This window comes from Lissotriton vulgaris, chromosome 9, assembly GCF_964263255.1.
Source record: "Lissotriton vulgaris chromosome 9, aLisVul1.2, whole genome shotgun sequence".
NCBI classification, from domain to species: domain Eukaryota; kingdom Metazoa; phylum Chordata; class Amphibia; order Caudata; family Salamandridae; genus Lissotriton; species Lissotriton vulgaris.
This window is the reverse complement of record NC_141697.1, coordinates 1,075,095,186-1,075,109,843: the sequence shown is the minus strand read 5'-3', so window position 1 is coordinate 1,075,109,843 and position 14,658 is coordinate 1,075,095,186.

The window sequence follows — 14,658 nt, the reverse complement described above, 5'->3', positions numbered from 1 at the left end:
TTCCTGGCGTAATCCAGAAAGTCCACCCAATTCTGTGTGCCTAGTTTGTGGCTACTCCTGAATTTCTGCCTATACTTCTCAGGGGTTAGCCCAAACTTCCTTATCAGCGCCACCTTCATTGTAGGGTAGTGGGTTTGCTCACCCTGCTCCAGGGCCAACAAGGTATCCCTGCCAGCAGGTGGCATGTACTTATACAACCCACCCCCCCAGTGGGCTTCCAAGATCCCATGGGCCCTCAATGAGACCTCATAGGCGACTAGCCATTTTGCAATATCATCACTTGGTGCGTAGCTAGCCATGACATCCTTGGGTAAGTAGGGTCTGGGTTCTCTGGTGTTCACCTTAGTTTCGCTGCCACCATTATCTGAGTTGGAAGACCTTAGGTTTAGAGCTTGTAGGTCCATCTCTTTAATGGTTCGCTCATGGGCTAACCTCTTGTCCTCCCTTTCCATATCCATTATGGCTAGTTCCAACCTCATTCTCCTCTCCTCCCTCCTATATTCTAGCTCGGCGTCGGTCAAACCCCTCTCCGAGACGCTGCTGCCCACCCTCGAAGGTGTCCTGGGACCTGTCAGTAGATTCCCCCCTCCAGCTTGGTACAACATTGCAGTCTCAAGGACAGTGTCCCTGTCACTCCCTTCTGGGTCCGGTACCTCCCCGGAATGAGCCTCCACCCATGCCCTTATACTTGTCAGCAACTCGCCTTTCCTGGCACCTTTTTTAAAGAATACCCCCTGTTGCTGACACCATTCCTTAAGTTGGGTCACGGTATAGTTTTCCAGCTCTTCCAAATTTAACTCCATTTCCACTATGGACTAAACTTAACACACAGGAGAAAACCAAAAAGTGACCTGGGGTTAACCTCCACCCACCACCAGAAATAAATTTAGAAAAAACAAAATTCAAATTAGGAGGGCAGCAGGGAGAAAACTCCAGGTGTAGGCCCGTGGTAAGCACTGCGTTACTACTAAGTGAGTGTAAGCACAAATCCGTTATCCCACCGCTGAAACACCAATTATGTTAGACCTAGGGTATCCTAGACTACATAGGGTAGCCTGGCACAGTAGGGGGAACAGCTAAACTCCAAGGCGTTGGTTAAGTGCTTACAGAACCCACTCACAGTATCCCAATGACTAACCACTAAAAATAAAGGACACTACACCAATTTAGAAAAATACCAGTACCTTTTATAAAAGTTCTCTTTGATCTTTTCTTAGTCAAAAGCAGTTTACATACAGTTCAGCATAAGTTTTCATATACAATTCACAATCTTCAACACTTTTCTCAATTCAGCGAAGATTAATCAAAGGTACATTACATTTGAGGTAAATCACCATCAGTTACATCAGTATTGCTTCCTCATTTAGCTAGTATAGAAGGGAAAATTCACTGTATAGGTTCAAGGCGTCACTTTACATAAACCTGGCATGTACATTACCCATCTGCACTCAGGGTCCAGAACAGCTCAACAGAATTCTACCCCCAGCAGCGTTCCTCACAAAGCTTTCAACCAGCTAGATGGCTAAAAGAAGACAAGGCGAATTAATTATGCTTTCTTTTGTCTATTCTACTACTATACCCCTCTTGGAATTGATCTGACTCAAAAGGGTTCACTGCCTGGAGGGGTTTTCAGGGTGAGCTTCTGATTGCTACTGGCACCCTGTAGCCCAGCTTTCAATACCCTTGCGCAAGGCTCCTGAACCCGGTGCTCCGTTTCCCTTCTAACTCCCCCCAATATCTCAATGTTATACTCGGAGGGTTGGAAACCGAGTTCCACAAGTTTCTGTTCCAAGCGGGATGACAGTTTTCAGTTACTCGCTCTAGCGACGATTCAGGGGACACTGTTCGCCGGCTGTGCCGCCTCCCGCTTCCCCACGTTTTCCCCCGCTTACTTTCTCAGAAGAGAGCCGCCCGGCTGGCGTTGCTCGCACGCTCCGGTGTCTGGTTCCAGCGCCGCAGATGAGGGCTCCGTGGGAGTTGGCGACTGGGGGAAAATAGAATTATTCCGGTCAAGGCTGCTCCACCGGCGGGTCTGTGACGGCGCTTCCACCTCTTTCCGCGCTCCCTCAGGCCAAAGCTCCGCCTCTTCCGACCAGCTGGCCTGGCTTCAGGCGCGCCTCCTCTGACGCCGCCGGGTTCCTCCCATCTCCGGACTCCGCCTCTCCCTCAGCGACGACTCCTCCCGTCAACACACGGGACAGCTGGGCACTTCACTCGTTTCCGGACTCGCCTCAGGGATAGGCTTGGTGACGGCGTCTCTCTCAGGTAAGAGCCACAGCCGATTCTACCGCCTTTCTCCTCAGAGTGGGTCCCGGACTCGAGTGCTGTAGTTGCGGCTGTCCTTACTCCTCGCCCCCGGATTCCTGGGCCAGGCAGCACGTCTCTGGGTCGAAATTCACCTGCTCTGCACACGGCCTTCAGGGCGGGGCGGTCAGGTCACTCGGGGGTCACTCTTCATAGAGTCACAGTGATTTGTAAAGCTTGGCACAGAGTCTCTGGTCACTGTTTATGAACGCCGTGACAGTGGGGTTTGGTCAGCCTAAAAGGGGGCACTTCCCAGTAGAGCGACAGCCGGCCCCACAGGTCGATCTTGTCACTACTGGTGCGCAATCCTCCTCCTCAAGTCGCCTCTCTCCACACTGGTCACTCCTGATACTGCACAAAATGGCTGCTGGTCACTGGCCTTTTATTGGCTGGCCTCAGACCCCTGGAAGCCACTAGATGGTTCTGGAACCTTCCTCATGTTAACCTATGGGTCTGCCTTCCTGGGATGTTCGTTATGGCAGTTGGTGGCCACCATTTTAGGTTCCTGAGTGTCCCTAGATTTTCCAGAAGCTTAACTAGGCCTCACAGAGTATGAAGGGGAAAATGGCCTCATAGTCAAGGAACACCTAGCCCCCTGACAGCACTGAAAAATCCTGGTGGACATAAAAATAAAAATAGAAACACTGGGAGGCTAAGGGTGACAAAAATAAATAATGATGGTTAGAACACCCCCAGATGCAGACAGGTCTAACAGAGTGGAGTTGCATGTGTGAGTGGCGTTGCAAGTGTGAGTGGCGTTGCATGTGTGAGTGGTGTTGCTTGGGTGAGTGGTTGTGACGAGGGGGACCCGGACGCGGGGCCCCCTGGTATGCCTATTAACGTATGTCCTCTTTTTGTACAGCACATCGAGGCCTGGAACACCCCGGATGTCATCAGACGTCAGCCCGACATGGAGAACAGGCATCCCTGCACCTTTAAGGGGGCAGACCCAGACTGGAGACACTCCTTCCCCGACGAGGTAAAACCCGTCCCCGAATCCACTCAGGTGTGCGAGACACCCGGAGGTGGAGAAGGAGATTGGTGGCGAGAGTGGAGAGAGAGCGGAGAGGATTGGACGGAGGGCGAGGACGAAGACCGGAGGACGGAGGAGGACGTGGAAGAGGAGCAAAGGACGGCGGAGGACGACGAGGAAGAAGGACAGAGGACGGAGGCGGAGGACGTGGTGGAATATCGGAGGAAGGAGGCGGGATACGAACCGGGAGCTCGGAGGAGGACGGAGGAGGAACAGCAGACGGAGCGGAGTTCCGAGGAGGCTACGGGAGAGAAGCCGGCCCCAACACAGGAAGTCGACACTGAGGGCGTCTACAGCTACACGCCAGGAGGCATACGGGACCGCGCATCGCCCAGCCGCACTAACACGGAAGTGTGGCTCGACCAGGAACGGTCCAGGTTCAGCGGGTGGGCGGGCATTCGACGAGGCAAGCCACCCTGAGGACACGGGATCCCTACTGCACACCCCCCCTTTTTTTCACGGGGTCAAGTCACAGATTCGGGGTACGGGTGTTCACGTGTGTTATCCTCACTCCCTCCCCCTGTGTGCAAGCAACGCACCGGACAGATTGACTGAGACCATTTCCTTTCTTTTTCCTCCCGGTATTGTGAGCAATGTTCCCTCTAATTTTTTTCCTCTGTGTGCGGCAGTGTAAGGTCTCTGTGCACTGAAACCAAGGCTATGTGCGCCGGAAACCAGACCGCGTGTGTGGGTGCAGTGCCAAATATCACTTCAAACTTTTGCTTAGTGGTAGTGTGTAGTGGTCAATTTGTTAAACTTTGTTACATCATTTAGACTACATATAGATCCAACGAGATAAGATGTATGCCTCTCCCATGGGTTTCTTCTACCAACATTCTGCTTCGTCAACCCCCCAACCAAGGGAAGCTCAATGCTTACTTCTAGCCTGAAATTAATCTAACAGCCCTATTGCCACCTTCACCTTGCAAAATCGTTTTGCACCCCTGTGTGGGATGTCAGACATAGAATGATTGAGTCCCACTTCAGCCCATAGCCAAAAACTCAACAATTCCTATCTGAACACCTGAAAGTAATGCGTTGTTTTGTCCAGTGTGCTGACACGAGAGTATCTCATTGCATTTTAGCCGTCCCAAAGGTAATGTAGTTCATGAAATTAGATCATTCATCTACCCAATATTAATGGAACTATCTTCCATCTAGTCATGCATTTATACCAGTGTTTGATGTGTCATGTATGCAAAATTAAAAAATGATGATAGATAAACCTGATCAATCATAATATAAATTTGCTATCTGTTGGAGGTCTCACTGAATCCAACACAATTTATTCCTGGGTAAAAATTATCAATTTTTTCAATCGCCAGCATTCTAACAATTGAAGTTATAATTATTATGGTTTATGTTCTACTTGCACCACCCATGGGGGCACAACAGTGACACAAAACCTAGTATGACAGTCACCAAGCCACGCAACCTTGTGTGGCCTTGCGTGGCTTGGTAAATGTAGAGTAATGTAAGGCGGCACAAGTCACTGCCTTGTGTTACCATGCCCCAGGGAGAAGTCCTATGGGTGGACGAACCTAGAATGGAGCATGCAGTAGCAGAAGCTGCAGACTAGTTGGGCCTAGTTTAAATTAAAAGATAAACAAAAATTGGTAAAGCCAATAGGTCTATGAGACATATTGACTTTGCCAATGTTAATAGCCATGTTGTACAGGATCGCAGCAGCTGTGAAGCATGGCTGAAAGGCAAGAGGAGAAGTGACACGAGGGAGAGACAGAGGCAAAAGGTGAAACACATGGGCAAAAGAGAGCAGCTTGGCACGTGGAAGAAGCACATAGGCAAGAAGGAGCAATTTGGAGATGGGTAAAAAAGCACAAAAGCAAGACAGATGGAAAACATATGCACTCCCATGGAGTATTTAAAAAAAAAAAAGAGAGAAAAGTATTTTCCTAAAAGTGAGCAGAGGAAGCACAGAGGCCAGCCAATCAAATAAATGGTAAAAAGACTGTGCTGCATGGGAGGGACAAACACAAGATGAGTTGGCGGAAACAAGGAAAGACATCCAAGAGAAAACAAGCCAATAAGTGTGACAGTAAATCCAACCTATGGTAAGCAATGGGCAGCCTGCAAGCCACTGTAAGTCTTGGTAAGCCCACAAAATGTCTTTGACTACCAAACAGCTTGTGCTCTCTGGTTGGCTCGACTTAAAAACAAGAAGCTTTTTGTCTTCTTCATGAGAGTTTTTCAAGGTATGTAAAAAATTCTAATGGCCTGATTCACAATGGTATGTCACACTTTGTAGTATATTTATACATTTGTAGTAAGTTAACACTTTGCAATAAGTTTAGCACATTCAGTATTCATAAACTCTCAAACTTACTGCAAAAGTGTAAGTTACATGCCTCCACCCCAGAGTTATGCAATTGGTGTACTTTTGTGTGGGTGAGTGCCATACCTCTTTAAACCTGGCATTGAACATCTCTAATAATTCTTCGTGATCCCATCCTCGTTAGTAGTAAGTCAGCCATTTTTCCCACCACCCACTCTCCGGTGTCCCTCCCACATTTACTACTAAAATCTGCACTTATATGTGCGGAGACTCCACAGTTGGGGCGGAGAACTCTGCACATATAAGTATAGGCAAGCCTTACATTTTGTAGTATGTTTTGCGGTGCTACATAGTAAAGTTTGAGAATCAGGCCCTAAGCATCTAAATCACTACATTAAAGTAGACTCCCTAAACATTAAAGATGCACTGTCCGATAAATGTTAGGTATTCAGAATTCTACTTCCTGGTTTTAACACAGCCGTGCGAACCTTGCAGAGGTAGATGAAATAGTAAGAGTATCTCCTTTTTTCACTTTTTTGACCAGCTGGGTCTGGTGGCTCAGTGGACTAATGCGTGTACTGCAGGGGCCTGTGTTTCACCTCATGGTCACAGGTTCAAATCCTGGTGGGTCCACTCAGCCTTTCATCCATCTGTGGTCGATAAAATCAGTACTATTGTGTTGAGTAACATCAAACCTCTGTTATCCAGCGCCAAGCCACCCGTAGTGGTGAACATGCACTTTACAAATACACATGTTATGTTATATGATAATGTGTTTTGTTATTTAAGGACATTTCTGAGACCGTGTAACCTTAGATATGTTCTTTTTTTGTTCTCACCCTTTCAAAGAAGGAAATTGAAAGTGAACATGGCTTGTTAGTGTCTGTGTCTTTTGTCTCTGGTTAGCTTTTCTAGTTTTTCGTTACACATTATAAGATGGCCTTCAACCACTACGTGTATTGCTGATAATAATTGTTGAGTCTAAAATCTGAATGTAATCACCTACATATTAACATGAGTACAAGCAAACCACAAGCTTTTCCAAAACTATTAAGGCCCACTAAACTCACGAGCATTCTATTGTCTTATAATGAATAGGCACCTACCCTATCCGGCCTACAAGCCTTATACAGACCAACTTGGTAAAAGTTGGTAAACATGGGTTGTAAATGTGCTTCTTTTCACTTCAAGTTTTGAGCACAACACAATGACTCAGACAAAGTGTTAACCCTGGATATATGCCAGAACTGATCAAATAAGAAACTTTACTTTGGAATGTTAAATCCCAGAATAAAATACAGCACACCTGCCATGGACACAACAACGTCTACAATTAGGACACATATTCAGCTTTACTATCATGGCTAGGTGGTGACCGGGGTAATATTAAACAAATGCTGCACTCAGATGTGATCGCTCCGAAGAGAGCATTTCTTCCACGAAAGCAGCAGTGAATGTTACTCGGAAAAAAATACAGCAGTATTAGGGACTAATGAAAGCAGTTTCGAGCTTTGTCAGTTATGTGCTTTCTGTTGTAAAATGAAAGATATATAGGGTTGTGCAGCTGTTTAAAGGCTGCATGTTAAGGCTGTTTACTACGATGTCACCACAAGCAGTGAACTGTCACATTCTGACTGCCACATTGTTGCTGCAGCTAGTCGAACTGTCAAGGGCATCACATATGAAACCAGAAATGGAGCAATGGGTACACAGTTTTTGCTGTCAGCTGTAAAACATTGAGTGTTTGATAACTGGAAGAGAGGGGGAGTGAGCAAGGCGACGGAACCGCAGAAAAACACATATCAAAGCACACACATACAGAGACATGCAGACAGAAGTGCACACAGGTGCACTGACACCTGCTCACAAAGAGCAAACCAGACAAACTCACACACAGACGCCGTCCCACACATATACAAGCACACAGGACACCCAAACGAACTGCACAGACATACACACAGGAGCAGCCTGGTCGGTGCAGGTGTACCTGCCTTGTGCCTTCCCCGCTGCCTTCACTCGCTCCCACAGCGTGAACCTGCCGCTGGGCTGTTTGTGTCTGGTGTTGTGGTGACCTCGCACCTTGCGGAGGTTAGGCTCAAGTATAAATGCTTTAACCGGCTCCAGGCTCTGCAGGACTTTGCCGGGGTCCATTATATGAAGATTAACATCAATAAAAGTAAGGTGATGTGCATTGCTGGCAGGAAGAAATGCCGCTCGACAAACTTTGGTTGGGCTATCGGAGCTCATAGACTGGAGGTCGTAACTTGCTACACATTTCTAGGGAAAATAGTCTCGGCCAATATGAGTGAGAACCCGCATATAGAGCATTGCTCTCGCAAAGCTCTTGCCCATGGCAATGGATTAAAGTCTCTATACCTGGCAACGGGGAAAAGACATTTCTCTAGCCTTCTTGAAGTCTTTAAAGCTAAAATCCCCGCAACCATCTTATACGGTATAGAAATAATAGAGATAAAACTTTGGGCCTTTTGCCACAAGATTGAGGGAAAACTCCTAAGATCCCTCTCTTCTTTAAACAACGCCTGTCCGCTGGCCGCCTGCAGGTTGGATTTTGGACTCAGGAGTGCCTGGGTTCAGGGGCTGTGCGCCTTGATAAGGTGGGTAGCCAGTTTGGCCAGAGGAAGAGAGGGAACCCTGCGAGTCTTACTCAAAAAAGAACTTTTGGGCAATTTTAAGGAATTCTCCAAATTGGTCAGTAATTTTAGGAGGGCAGTCAAAATTCTCAGACTGGATGAAAGTGTACTCTTCTCCTATTCTCCCACGCAGTTAAAGCAGGTCCTTAAGGAGGCTTCGTGGGACTATTGTTTCTTAACCGATAAAGAAACAATCGGAGATAAAAAGAATGTGGAGCCACTCATCTCCTCCTATAGATTGAGACAGCCTCAACCGTACGCCCTGTGGAATTTACCACATGGGATTCGTAGATTTTGGTTCCTGTTACGGTACGACTTAATCCCCCTTAATGTGTTGCTATCCAAATGGCATGGTACCTCACCGGTGTGCAATCTATGTAATTTGAATAACCAGGACTGTATGCACGTACTTCTGATTTGTCCTATGTTACGTAGCTTGCGCAACCGATGGCTTAAAGTAATTTGTCTACGTCTCTGCATCGTCACTTTACAAGATTTCCTGAATGCACTTTATTGCCCACCGAATGAAATGTTTTGTGCTTATATTTTTAACTTTTTTAAAGGATTTTTAGCTATTTATTAATGTCTCTTGAAGATTGTGCCGACCCGGCCTCGCGGGACTGGGGGTCTGCAGTGTTGTTGTCACGGTTTGAATTTTATGTATTATTACCTTTGTATTTGTGATGATTTTTGTTGCTTGTTTGTACATGTTTATGTGGCCCTCTTCGAGAGCCAAAACATAATAAATAAAATTTGAATTTGAATATAAATGCTTTAACAGGGAAGACAGGCGCACCACCCTTCCTCGCCTTCCTTTCCACACTTTGCCACGGATCCCGTGGATCATATTCTGAAAGCACACGTTGTGCTTTAGATGTGCTGCATTCTTTTCCCTAATAGTGGGCTGCTGCGGGGTGATTGTTTGCCTTTGAAAGAGTACTCATGTTAAATGCAGCGCCCGTGTGGGGCACTGCAAATAAAACGAGTACTCTTTCAAAGGAAAACAATCAGCCTCGCAGCAGCCCACTATTAGGAAAACAATTGCAGGAAGTACAGTAACAGGCGCCACTTGAAATTACCGATTTTCGTGCCGCTCGCATTTTGAAACCGGCCGCGCGAACAGTCTCAATGTGCTTTGTGTGGTATGTGCGCGCTAAAAATGGGACACTGCGCGCTTGAGGGGACTTCCATGGGCGGGCGCGCAGCCGCGCACCTTATTGGGAACAGTGATTGTGAGACCTCGAGACGGCGGGGAGAAGGCCTACGACGCCCAGGAGGCAGTGGGAGAGACGGCCCGGAGCGGGAAGAACCACCACGGAAGAGACCGACCAGCCCCTGCCTTTCTATCGAGTGCCTGTACAAAAACGTCGACTTTACAAAATAATAAAACCCTCACTACCCAGACAACCTGTGTCAGTCAACCTCTTTGACATCCCTCCCGAAACCCCACAAGTGGTGGAGAATGCGGGCATAACGGAGGAAACCATCCGGGATACAACGATGGATGCAATCCTACAGGCACTCGTGAAGGGACAAGAGCAGCTAGCCTGGGCGGTGGAACAACAACTCGCCGCCGCCCAGTTAGACAGAGACACATTTCGCAGTACAGTGGTTAAGCAGCTAGAGGGCATGAGGGGAACGGGCGATGCAGCCAGCCTTCCTGTCCGGGAGAACCGGGCCACACCTACCCCCGCTGGCATTTCGCTGCAGAAATACGTCAGCGGCGAGGATCCCGACGCCTTCCTAACAAATTTTGAAAGGGTGGCTCTGGCATGTGGATGGCCTCTGGATAAATGGCCATTTTTTTTAGCTCCCTTGTTGAACGGCGAGGCACAGGCAGCCTATCAGGTCGCTAACGGAAACGGTACAACGCCTTACGCCCAGATCAAAACCATAATACTGGATCACCTAGGCTTGGACTCCGAAGCCTACAGGGTGCGGTTCCGAAAGGAGAGGGGACAAGCAGGGGACAATCCCAAAATGTTGTTTTTCCGGTTAAAGACAGCAGCGGACAAATGGCTTACCCCGACAACAAGCTCCAAGGAACAGATAATGGACAAAATATACCTGGAGCAATACCTCGAAGCCCTCCCATATGGGACACAGAGGTGGCTCCGTCAGCATTCCAATCTATCTACAACCCAGGCGATGGAAATGGCCTCCACCTATGCCAGAGCCCAGCCACGGTTACATAACACCGAACCAGAAAGACCAACAAAGGGCCCGGCAAGACCCGAACGCAGAGTGAGAGCTCCACCTGGACTACTCCCTCCCCCCCTGCGACCAACGGCTGCAGAACAACCACCGTTCCGGGGTCCGCAGTGCTTTGACTGTGGACAGTGGGGACACATAGCTCGCTTGTGTCCCCAGAAACGGGCCCCGGAAGAACCGATGGACATCAACTATCTACCCAAGGCGGTGTTTTATTCAGCGGAACTGGGAGGCTCCTACCACATGAGTGTTGCTGTCAATGGGATGGTGGTCAGGGCACTCCTTGATTCCGGGTGTAAACAATCTGTGATCCAAGGGTGCTATGTGAAGCCCCTTCAGGTGGTGCCTGACACAAGTGTATTCATAAAATGTGTCCACGGGGATGTGAAGGAGTATCCGGTGGCACACCTCCCCATTGGGGTGGAGGGAAGGGAAACGTTGGTTGTAAAAGTCGGGGTACTTGACTCCCTGCCTGAATCCCTGATATTGGGTACGGACAATCCCAATTTCCTGGACTTCTTTAAAGGACGCCTGCGCCAGGACAGCAAAGAGGAGGTAGCGGTCCCTACTCTCCTGTCCACTGGTCCGTGGGAGGGAGATAGGAGTTTCCGCTTTGCACAGGCCAACGATGACTCATTATTTAATGCATGGGAGCTGGCACACAGCGGGCTAACCAACCCCTCCCCCAGCTACCCCCGTTTTTTGATCAAGGCAGATCTTCTGTATCGACAGGCCTCTCGAGAGGATCCGATGCAATTGTTGGTGCCAGCCTGTTTTCGAGAGCAGATTATGTTCTATGCACATACACACCTGTTAGCTGGACACATAGGGAGCGAGAAAACCACGCAGAACGTGCTCCGTAACTTCTACTGGCCGGGTATCTACAGTGATATAAAAAACACTGTCAATCGTGTGATCTATGTCAGAAGAAAAATACCCAGAGACCTCCAGCGGTACCTTTGCAATCTCTTCCGGTCATAGGAACCCCCTTTGAGAGGGTAGGTATGGACTTAATCGGCCCATTAACGCCCACCAAAAAGGGATATAAATACGCACTGGTCATCGTGGATTACGCCACCAGGTTCCCAGAAGCGTTTCCCCTAAAGACCTCTACCTCCCGAAACATAGCCTACAAGTTTCTGGAACTATTCTCTCGAGTGGGGTTCCCTAAAGAAATCCTCACGGACCAGGGGACCCCTTTCATGTCTAAAGTCATGAAGGAAGTGTGCCAGTTGTTAGGACTACACCAGATCAAGACCTCGGTATATCACCCGCAAACTGACGGGTTGGTAGAGCGCTATAACAGAACACTAAAGACAGTCCTAAAGAAAATGATAACCGTAAACCACACAGACTGGGACGCTCTGTTGCCTCTGGCCCTGTACGTTATCCGAGGGCAAAGGCAAAGCAGTCTTGGATGTTCGTCTTTTGAAATGCTTTACGGGAGACAACCCAGAAGCCTGCTTGACATGACAAAAGAAGTCTGGGAAACTGAACAGACAGGAGAGACCAGAACCCTTCTGGAATACAGTACAAACCTAAAGAATAAATTGGGAAAAATCAGAGAACTCGCATTTACGCACCTGGAGGAAAGCCAAAAGCAACAACAGGTACAATATAACAGAGGAAAGAAATGGAGGTCCCTATGCATTGGAGATTGGGCCCTGGTACTTCTGCCCTCGACGTCCAAGAAGTTCCAAAATGAATGGCAGGGCCCCTTTGAAGTCACCGAAACCATAGGTAAGACAACCTACCGGTTACGTCTCTCAGCACAAAAATACCAGATATTCCATATCAATTTATTAAAGAAATGGCTGGGACCGAGACCAGTGACAGCACATCTGGTAACCACAAGCAAGACCGACCCGACGACCACCCTGGAAGACCTGGTTGTCAACGAGGAGTTGTACAAGGATGAGCAGGACGGGCTCCGACACGTTCTAACGGAGTTTGCTCCTATCTTCTCCGACCTTCCAGGAAGAACCTCCCTGGCCGAGCACAGGATCGAGACGCCCGTTGGTACCACAGTCAAACAGCGTCCATACAGGATACCCGCTGCCAAGAGGGAAGCTATCGCGAGAGAAGTAGAGGAGATGCTCAGATTAGGGGTGATTCGGCCGTCCAGGAGTGAGTGGTCTTCACCCATTGTTATGGTGCCAAAACCTGACGGCAGTAGCTGTTTTTGTATGGACTTTCGTGCTCTGAACTCTGTATCCGCTTTCGATTCCTACCCCATTCCCCGGATCGATGAGCTCATCGAGAAACTCGGGGACGCGAAGTACATTAGCACACTAGACCTGACCAAAGGCTATTGGCAGGTGCCGCTACGGGAGGAAGACAGAAAGAAGACAGCTTTCGCAACTCCCGAGGGCCTATATGAATTCACTGTCTTGCCATTCGGTCTTCACGGAGCCCCCGCCACCTTTCAGAGGCTCATGAATACGGTCTTGCGGGGGCACCATCGGTATTGCTCCGCATACCTGGATGACATTATCATTTTTAGCCCTTCGTGGGAGGAACAACTCATCCATCTCAGCATCGTGCTACGACTACTACAAACCGCAGGACTGCACGTGAACTCTAAGAAATCCAGGATTGGTTTCCAGAAGGTCAAGTATTTGGGATACCTTCTGGGCCATGGTGCCATCGAACCGCAAATAGAAAAAGTGAGGGCCATCGCGGACACCCCTTTTCCCCAAAACATGAAGGACATGCGTGCCTTCTTAGGCTTGGTAGGTTACTACCGGAGATTCATACCGGCTTTCTCAGAGGTGGCGGCGCCCCTGACCGATACCCTCAGAAAAACAAAAACTGGCGTAGACTACCACAATCCCTCTCCGGCCATGTGGAAAGCCTTCCAAACCCTTAAAAAGGCTATCACGACAAGCCCGGTTCTGACATCGCCTGATTTCAACAAACCCTTTATATTGCATACCGACGCCTCGGACTTTGGCATCGGGGCTGTTTTATCACAGGACACAGGGGAGGGGGGAATAAAACCCATCCTGTACATCAGCAGGAAACTGTTCCCACGGGAGGTCAGGTATCCGACCATCGAGAAGGAGTGCCTTGCCATCCGTTGGGCTGTTGACAAACTACGGTACTATTTGGAGGGGCGTACCTTCGTGTTGTACACTGACCACGCCCCCCTGTTATGGATGAGCAGGAACATCTCAAATAACCCAAGAGTGATGCGTTGGTTCCTGGCCTTGCAACCCTTCCGGTTCCAGGTCCGGCACCAGAAGGGGTCTGACAATGTCAATGCGGACTTTCTGTCCCGGTTCCCTCTCCCCGATCGGGAGATTCCTAGGGGGGAGGTGTGTGACGAGGGGGACCCGGACGCGGGGCCCCCTGGTATGCCTATTAACATATGTCCTCTTTTTGTACAGCACACCGAGGCCTGGAACACCCCGGATGTCATCAGACGTCGGCCCGACATGGAGAACAGGCATCCCTGCACCTTTAAGGGGGCGGACCCAGACTGGAGACACTCCTTCCCCGACGAGGTAAAACCCGTCCCCGAATCCACTCAGGTGTGCGAGACACCCGGAGGTGGAGAAGGAGATTGGTGGCGAGAGTGGAGAGAGAGCGGAGAGGATTGGACGGAGGGCGAGGACGAAGACCGGAGGACGGAGGAGGACGTGGAAGAGGAGCAAAGGACGGCGGAGGACGACGAGGAAGAAGGACAGAGGACGGAGGCGGAGGACGTGGTGGAATATCGGAGGAAGGAGGCGGGATACGAACCGGGAGCTCGGAGGAGGACGGAGGAGGAACAGCAGACGGAGCGGAGTTCCGAGGAGGCTACGGGAGAGAAGCCGGCCCCAACACAGGAAGTCGACACTGAGGGCGTCTACAGCTACACGCCAGGAGGCATACGGGACCGTGCATCGCCCAGCCACACTAACACGGAAGTGTGGCTCGACCAGGTACGGTCCAGGTTCAGCGGGTGGGCGGGCATTCGACGAGGCAAGCCACCCTGAGGACACGGGATCCCTACTGCACACCCCCCCCTTTTTTTCACGGGGTCAAGTCACAGATTCGGGGTACGGGTGTTTACGTGTGTTATCCTCACTCCCTCCCCCTGTGTGCAAGCAACGCACCGGACAGATTGACTGAGACCATTTCCTTTCTTTTTCCTCCCGGTATTGTGAGACCTCGAGACGGCG